This window comes from Limanda limanda, chromosome 1 (genome assembly GCF_963576545.1).
Source record: "Limanda limanda chromosome 1, fLimLim1.1, whole genome shotgun sequence".
In the NCBI taxonomy this organism is placed as follows: Eukaryota; Metazoa; Chordata; class Actinopteri; order Pleuronectiformes; family Pleuronectidae; genus Limanda; species Limanda limanda.
Window position 1 is genome coordinate 15079846 of NC_083636.1, and position 9478 is coordinate 15089323.

A 9478-nucleotide genomic window follows, 5' to 3' on the forward strand; every position below is an offset into this window, starting at 1 on the left:
GTTTTTCTCTTTCAAACATTTAAACATTGAGTTTGTCCTGCGGGGGAAAGGTGCCTTTCATCAGGGATTAAACACATTGCTCCAGCCCATAATCCTCAGAATAATTATCACCGAACGGCAGGAATTTCATAACGTTAAGTGTGTGCGAGCAGGACAACACACGATGTGAGCACTGCAAACCTTTGTCCCACTTTCCAAAGGGCGTCTCAAAGGGGCTGATGTTGGTGTTTGTTCATTTGTGCATCAAATTTCTTTTTCCAATAAAAAGTTTGTTTTGGACCAAAAAAATATTAAATCAGCTTTAATCGTCACTCCCTAAAGCCACGTGTGTCTCACTTGATCACGTTGCATTCAGAGCTGTGGCCTCCTACAATCACTTACTGTTGACAGCACTGTGGAGTGGTGCCTAAGTTTTCCTGAAAGTTGGTCGAAGGGCGGGGTGAAGAAACAACCGATTCAATTTTGGAAGCAGATTCGATAAAGGAGCTGGATCCAGGAACTTATTTTCTCTTTTCTTTCTATCCATGCAAAATGTACACCCAATTTGAGCGGGTGAAATTTGTTGAAGCAGGTTAAAGTTTGGAGCTTGGCGCGGTTCACTTTATTAATTTTCACTCTCTGAAAGCAAGAAACATAATCTATCTTTTCCTTTGTAATCAGCAGGCCTCCAGGAACTTTGCCAAACACAAATCTCACACTGACCGAGAAGTGAATGTTGCTTTAGCGGTTTTCCAGAATCACACCTCTGTCTGCTTTCAGGATCATACCGCTCATAACTCAGCAGCACACAATGGAGCCATTAAATCTTGAGTAGATTGTTGGACTTAACCGATTTGGAGTCGTCCTGCGATGAGAGGTTTTTAAAAAACGGCCCGCCCACAGATTTTCTCTTTTTCTGCAGCCGTTCCTAGAAACCAAGCGTTTACACGAGACAACAGTTATCCTGCCAAAACCTCCTCATTCTTCACTTCCTAGAAACAGGGAGTCTTCCGCAGATGCCAGTTACTGCACGCGCTGAATGAATAACGGCTGTGTGGATGAAGGAGCTGGACTGGGGTGAACCTACAGGCTTTGCACAGACTTAGAGTGTGATATTTTTGACAGAAACCCGGCTAAATGTGTAATCCTGCTTTCAAGAGGTAGCTTTTGTTTGCTCTTACACAGTAGAAAGAGGATCGTGAGGAACATTCTTGACTGCTCTGCGCATGTGTCTGTGTGTATCTGTGCATGTGGCGGCTCAAACAGCAGCTGTAAAGGCCCCACCTGTAATTCTGCTTGAACCTCAATAACACTTCTTCTGTAACAGTAAATCCTCCTCCACAACAAACAAAGCTGTGAGCAGGTATTGCAAAACACTAGCACAACCTGCCACACAGGCTTTTGTGTTTACACTGTCTTCTCTGCCGAGCGGCAATTGCTTTGATTTGTGAATAGGAGTTATTTATAGCATGTCTGTCAAGCAAGACACTTGAATCCAGAGAAAGTCTCATAGGTGAGAGAAGTGATGGGACTTATGTAACCCGGGGACACCATGCCAGGCTGCGTCCTCAATCCAAACCATGTAGTTTGAATCATGCAGTGTTATGCGAGGTGTTCTACCACAGCAGCCTGTATGGTATGAGTAATGAGGTGAAGGTATATAAAAGGAAAGCAGCTGCCTTTTGACCATCTCTGCTAACTTAAAAAAAAAAGAGAAATAAAAATAAAATAAATTTATATAGCACCTTTTACAACAGTTCTCAATGGTTGCTGGTAGTTCCCAGTGTGAAATGTAGCTACAGCAGGTAAAAAGATGGTTTTATCATTATTAGTATGTTCCAGTACGTGTAGTTGTGGCCAGTCGTGAGGAAGTCCACAAACATTTTACTCTAGTAAAAAAATGTACTCAAGTAAAAGTCAAAGTACCATATTAATTTTTTTTATTTTAGTACAAATACTTGCTTTTAAATATATTCAAAGTATTGAAAGTAATAGTACTTTCAGAGAGTAGCCTATTTCCTAATGAAAAGTCTACTCGTCATTTTACCTGAGTCTCTGCCTCTTCTGAATAAGTCAAAACAGAAAAGCAAAGTTTTCCTATGGCAATCAGAAAGGAGTCAAGGAGTCGCCTTAAAATCAGGCATGTTTGGGGGATTGATAATGAGTGTGTACAATTTGGTGCAGATCCCAATAAAGATGTACTTAATTTAAATGTGGCTTCATGAGTAGACTGTTGGTTCTTGGCGGGGGACCATTCTTGTTTCCCGTTTCCTGAGATAAACTCAGGAGCGAGTCTGCACAATCCGATCTGTCTCAAGCATCTCCAGAGGTCAGGGCCTTACATCTCTCCTGAGACTTCATCAGGCAGACTGGAGGCTCGTCCTCGACTGATCTTAAACAACTTGAGACTCAGACTTGCTCCAACTAATTTAAAATCAGCTTTGGCAAAACGTGAAACATGTGGGATGATACTGACTGGAACAAACAATACAGTCCTTTGTCCTTGTCATTCTGCTTGTGTGTTGTGCCACTAGTCTTTGTCTCATTCATTTGTACACTTGTTCTCTTTCTCTCTCACACACACGCATGCAAATACACACACACACACACACACAAAGGTTAGGGTTCAACAGTTAAGTACCAGGCAGTGCTGTCCTCTCACTGTCCACGGCCGTCTTTCATATACACACTCAAATACAAACGCACACTAACCAAACAGTGCTTGTCTTATTCTGACAATGACAAAAGACTCTTTATTCGTAGTAGCAATGGACACACAGACACACACGTAACACACATCAAAGTCAACATAGCTTTGAAGAAGAGACACAGAATCTGGATTAGAAAAAAACTGAAATGAACCCTAAATGTAAATGTCTTTGTTGGAACTGCACAACACACAGTCATCATGAAGAAAGAGAAAAACTATGCATTTAAATAAAAATAAATACACTGAAAATGAGCATAAACAGCAGGGTATATCAGGCATAGGGGACTGATATTTAATAATGTATTTAATTTGATCGGGTCACTTTAACACTGAGTCCTCCTGTTCATGTCACTGAGCCGTAAAATGTTGAGGAGTCATTTTTCCTCTTCTGTGGACCCACAGCCGTACCTCCGGTCGAGCTCTTCGTAAATAGCTTCACGGGCTGAGTGGTGTTTAAAACTGGTCACCATGATGGGTCTGGTCTTTCTCCGGGCGAAAGGGTCTATCCCCTGGTAATGGTCAGTCTGTGCTTTAGGAGGGGGAGCTCTACTTGACTTGACAGATGGAGAGAATAAGTTCTTCAGATCATCCCCTCTTGTCAGTGGTTGGTAAATTACTTCTGTCCCCTTGTTTAACATTTTCAGTTCATCCTTGATCTCTTTCACCCTGTGAGCATCTCCGCAGCTTCTTGCAGTGTTCTGTTCAACCTGTAATTGGAGTTTCCGCTTGGCAAAATTCAGAGGTGCTGCTCGGAATCTGTTCTTCTGGGCCACAAAAGTGTCGAACTCTTTCTGAGTTAAAGTGCGATCCAGGGCTTCTTTGAGGGACTTCTCCTTTGCGGCAATTTCGTCAAGAGTTGGGACTTGCATCCCAGCAACCAACATCGCCAGTTTCCACTGCATAAATTCACCAATTGTGAATTCCTTGTTGGACGCAGACCTGAGAGTCACAACCTCGTCTTGACCAGCGTGTCTGAGTTGAAATCCCAGGTTTGTCCGTGTGGATACAAGCTGGTAGACCTGATCCGTCTCCTTCACGGACACAATTTCAGCAATACAGTGACGTGGGTCCATGCTGTCGTCCTCCATTGATACCCTGACAAAGCAGCCAGTCACGGTGGTGGCAAAGAAGGGCATGTGGCACCATTGCTCCAGCCTCGTACTGGACAGGCAGATCCTCCTGAGCTCTTCAGGAGGGAGAACAGGCTGAGGCACTTCTCCACAAGCTTTCTTCTCCACAGGCACTTGGACTTGCACGAATTGCCTTTTCCTCTTGGTGCCAGCAGATCTCCCTGACGCTGCAGAAGCAGCACTGGCCACAACGAACGTCCTTTGCACCTGTGACATAGATCCTTTGGCTTCATTAAGGGCCTGAAAAATGAAACATACACAGAGGTCATGATTAAAGCTCCAGTCGTTGGGATTTCAAACTTTTTAACTATAGGTTGTGGCTGACAGAATTCTAACAATAAAGATAGGAACAGTTTTAGCTAGATATTATGCCTTCATACAAAGTAATTTAATAACCGTTGCTGTTTAGTGCCAATAATGTATCTTTTACTTGTCCTCATACTTAACTTTTTGATATTAAAGCGTAATTCCCTCAGATTCATTAAACTCAAATAGTGTTCCAGGAGCTGTCTGATAAAGTTCTCGAGGTCGGACAGAGAGACTTTGTTGACTTCATTTTGTGACATTGTTTGGTTTCGAGGATCCGAATGTTTACACAGTCAGGTTTGTTTTGATATAGCTGAAACATAATATTCTTTGCTTCGCTGGACAAACATTTTGCCCCACATTGCATCTCCAGGTTCAAGGACTTTTATGAAGTCAACGCGTTGCCTAGCAACTATAGCGTCATTGGGAGTGTCTTCCTTTTCACTTCCGTATACCAAAAGCCAGGAGGATGGATTACGCCTGCGCACTTCCGAGGAGGAGGAACGAAGATCTACTGTATAAAATGGACAGATGCCGGATGTTCAGGGCGCTCTGATACAACTAATCTACTGGAGGCCATTGCTTTGCTGATAACCTGTTCATTGCTTCCTAAATAAATTCTTGATTGAGCAAACTGAGTTCGGCTCGTCTTCTCTTAAAGGATAAAAGAACACGTTTTTAACAATTTGGTGACTTCCCGACGTGATTCTTTAAGAGAAGCTCTTTAAGACGTAATCCTGAAGAGAACCTTTTGACCAGAAAGACCGGAGACCCCAAGGTCGAGGCTGCTCCTGTCTATTCTCAACACACATACTCAAACTATAAGGTAAGCAGATAACCTGTTAAAACAAGTTCTGTTTATTGATATAGATTGTGAGTATGCGGAGAGGAGAAGGAGGTAAGATAATATGTGTAGTGTCTTTTGGAGGCAATGAAGGGTTACGGCAAACCTATGTGAAATAGAGGAACAATGAAAAGTGATGTAAGAAACCAGAGGAAATAAGAATGAAATAGAGGGACAATGAAAAGCGATGAGAATGAAATAGAAGTCCCAGATCTTGGCGCAGGATACAGTAAATTGATGATTTAAACAACAGTTTGCAAATATTGCAACCTATTGATAATACACCACTGTTCACACACATACACACACTTTAACGTGTGGTCAGATACACATACCATGTCCTTTGAGCATTAACTACACACACACACACACACACACACACACAAGGCAGAGGCCCAACATCTGAGGGAGGTGAGGCAGATAACAAACAGACCTCCCTCCCTCACACACACACAGCGGACAGATAAGACTAGAGGTTTTTAATGCCTTTCTCATAGTTTTCCATGAATCACTTCATTATATTAATTTCTAAAACGCCCTCTCTCCTGTGAGATCATCAGTCTTAGAATGCTTTGAGGGCAGAACACTATGACCTCTGGTAACCATAGCAATGGCGTGCACGTACAGCGTCATCATCACGCAACGCCAGGAGGACGACCCAACGAGATCCGACCAATCCCAATCCAAGAAAAGCCTCTGTCATGCCCAGTATCGATATATAAGCTTTGTGCGCACTCTGCCTCAGCGCCATTTTTCCTGTGCAGGATCAGTGGACCATGCATGATCATTTGCTAGACACCGCAGTTTCCTGACCTGTGACCTCTGAATAAACCTGCTTAATTTTAACTTGAGAACGACGCCTCCTGCCTTTGATTTCCACCCGCAACAAATTGGTAGCAGAGGGTATGGTTGAGACGATTGAAAGAGCGGAGTGGAGAGCAACAAGTCGGGGAGGAGGCCGTCTCTCGGACGGGAAAGAACCGTCCTGAAGTGACTCGTATCGCCTTGGGAACCTGATCAAACAGCGCTGTACTATTAAAAGGTGAGCAGAGCCTATTTAATTGAAATCTGCATATTGTCGTGATAGAGAAAACCTACATTTTTGATCAGAAGGGTGAGTACAAGTTGCATATGATAGATTTAACAAAGTAATTAAATGGTCTGAAGCTGCTGTGTATTGTGCAAATTGTGTTTTTATATTTTAATAACGAAGTGCCGGCAGCTTACACTGTAAAATAGGTCTAAATAAGTTGGTGTAGGAGTAGCTGAGCAAAAAGTCTCCCACTTAAAAAGAACCGAGTTAAAATTCAGCCAGGCGCCCACCGGAAAATAGCTCCGCGACGGCGGTTGATGGGTGAGTTGGCGTGAAGACGCACACTGTAAAACAAAAAGCCTGATCTGCAGGTTGGTGTGTGAGTATAAGCTACGAATTTAACTCAAATTCGGTCTCCCACCTAAAAAGAAAAGGGTTAAAATTCATCCAGGCGCCCATCGGAAAATAGCTCCGTGACGGCGGTTGATGGGTGAGTTGGCGTAAAGACGCACGCTGTAAAACAAAGCCTGAGTACACAGGTTGGTGCGTGGGTAGTAGCTAGGAATTTAACCCGAATCAGGTCTCCCACATCTTAAAAGATGATAGAGGGAAATGGAAAGACCTAACAATTGGATTACTAAAGTAGGATCAGACGAAGAAAAAGGTATAAATGTTGACTGGCAGAGTTATGCCAGGTCCACCCAGGGATGGAGGTCACGTGCCACCCGTGGATGTTTTTGAGATTGAAATGTCGAGTTATATGAAGGTTTTAACTGCTCTTACTGTAGCTCTCTCCAATCAGGTCTCCAGGGCCCTGGCGACTGATCCGGAGGAAGCTGCAGAACCGAAGGTAAAAGTTGGTGACTGGGTAAGAGTCAAGGTTCACAAGAGAAAGTGGCCAGAACCCAGGTGGAATGGACCGTACGAAGTGAAGGAGGTTACTTCACACTCGGCCCACGTCAAAGGTAAATCAGGCGCACCTTGGCACCACCTGACACATTGTACCCCAGCACCTTCACCTTCCCGCCCATTGGCTGAAATAAGAACTGATTTGAATATTGCAACAGGAGCTTTACTAACCAGACACACCATTGTTTCAATTGGGCACAAATAACGGAAGGCTGTTATGAATAAGGATTTGAAAGAGGAAATTACTTATATAAAAATTATAATACTACTATTGATTATATAAATAAAGGGAGTGCATGTGGAGATAATGTGTGAATGAGAGTGGCTGTTGGAAAGGAGAGGGAGGAGAGAAAAAAGAGTGAAGGTCAACGATTGACTGAGACACAGAACAAACTGACTAAGACAGAAAAAGCAAATTGACTGGAAAACGACTTTTTCCTAAACTAGAGGTGGTATATGCGCTTGCCATCTGATATGTTGTATGTATGGGTGGGAGGGGTAAATGTGTTTAGGACTTGCCAAAGAAAGATTAAGACTTGCACAGCAGAGGATGAAAAGGGGGAGGGCCAGAAGCCTTACAGCTTACAACTGGCGTTAAGATCACAAAGAGGCTTGGTTGTTTGTTTGTTTGTTTGTTTGTTTGTTTGTCCGTATGTTTGTTCGTTTGTTTTAATATTGCTTCATTCAGAAGTAATGATTTCCAGAAGGAATTGTTAAAATTACACTTTTTGGCAAAAATTTGTTGTTTCAGATATTTCCAATATATCTTATCCATTAAAGAAAAGAAGAAAGGTTTTGACCTCCAATGTTCTATACAAAATCCAATCGTTTAATATTTCTTATTTTATTTCTACCTGGCACAGCAGGGATAATAGTAAAGACCTGTTTAATACTTCACAAGTTACTAATTTGATTCGTTATATAACTTCAAGGATGAGTGATTAACCGAATCACATTAATGAGTCCTTTTAAAGCCCATCTCTAAGTACAGTTAATGTGCAATTTTTTTTCTTTTCTTTCATTGTTTTTTATTAGATTTTTGAGCCATTTACACTTACAAGAGTTTCATCCTCAGCTGTGGCTTTGTGAGAATGAATGTCATAACAATGTTTTTTGTTTTTTAGTATGGAGAACTTGGTGCTCAGATGCATTGAGCCCAGTGAAAGTTGTAAAATAGCTGATCTGCTTAACTGTGTTCAGGTTTGATGAGAAGGGGAAATATATCTTCTCTTTGTTTGTTGAAATGCTGTTTTAATTACTTTCATATCAAGCTGAAAATCATTTATGTGCTTTTATTCCACATTCAAAGCATCCATTTAAAATTAAATAGTCAAGACATGTTAAATCTATTTACGGTTGGAATTTAATCTAGAAGTTTGATTCACCCCCATGTAACTCTTGAGAGTCCTAAAAATAATTGTGTTTCACCATTTTTAAAGAAGAAATAAATCTTAATCTAGTTAAAGGTCAGAGGTCAAATATACTTTAACTCATTGCGTGTTTCATCTTAAATGAAAAGCACAACCCATAATACAAGCCCCTCTGTTTACAGTTTATTGAATGTCATATCTATAATTATATTTACATTTATGACACTTTAACTTTTTAAAATTCAGGAAAGAGGGTTTTTATTTTTTGTTTTGCTATATACGATATCTTAACATCTTATGCTCCTAATTTGAAAAGGTGATGTTAAGCTCTAAATTATTGTTTTTATTTTCATCATGAAGAAAATAGTGGCAGATTAACTTTTAAATTGTTTTGAACTGTTTCAGCTGTCAACTCTGAAATGTTTGATTGAATCTCATGTCTCATACATTTGTCCTTTTTGTATGTGATTCCTGTTTTATCACAGGACAGTTTAACGTCAAAGCTTCTGAATTATCGTGTTATGGAGCCAAAATACAATTATGGAGACAAATACTCAAACACTGTCATATCTGCTGCTGATTGAAATTCAGCTTGTTGATCATTTTATATTTTATGAAATGCCAAAGATTTCTGTCACCCTTATGCCACGTGTTTAATTTTTATTTTTTAATGTCCACTGATTTGGCCGACCACACCTCAAAAGTTTTATTGAAATAGTTGTCAAAAGAGGGTACGTATGTTTTGCTTCGATTATTTTGTTTGTTTCTTTTTAAATATAAATTTATATAATCTACTTTAATCTCAATTATGCATCGCAGTAAAATAATAATTTTTCTGTTTTCCTTTCAAACTCTGGGATCTGGGCTTCATGTCTTCACAAACACAACTCCCATCCGGTGTCGACTCCATCTCCTCCACCACGACCGACTATACACCCTGCGCCTGGCTTTGTACAGTGCAAGCCAACCACCTGGCCTGTAGGCGAGTATCGATTCCACGAAAGGATCTGTACAAGGCTAAGATCCAGATCATTGACTCTTCAAATTGAAAAAGCCTCACTGTCAATTCTTGATAATTTTGTTCTGGGAGTAGATCTGAAAGAAGCTGCTCCTGCTCCTATGGTCACACAGAAACGAATGGCCCTGGAGGGTTATGTGTGTATACTATGATAGGAATTTCTTGAAAGACATTTTTTC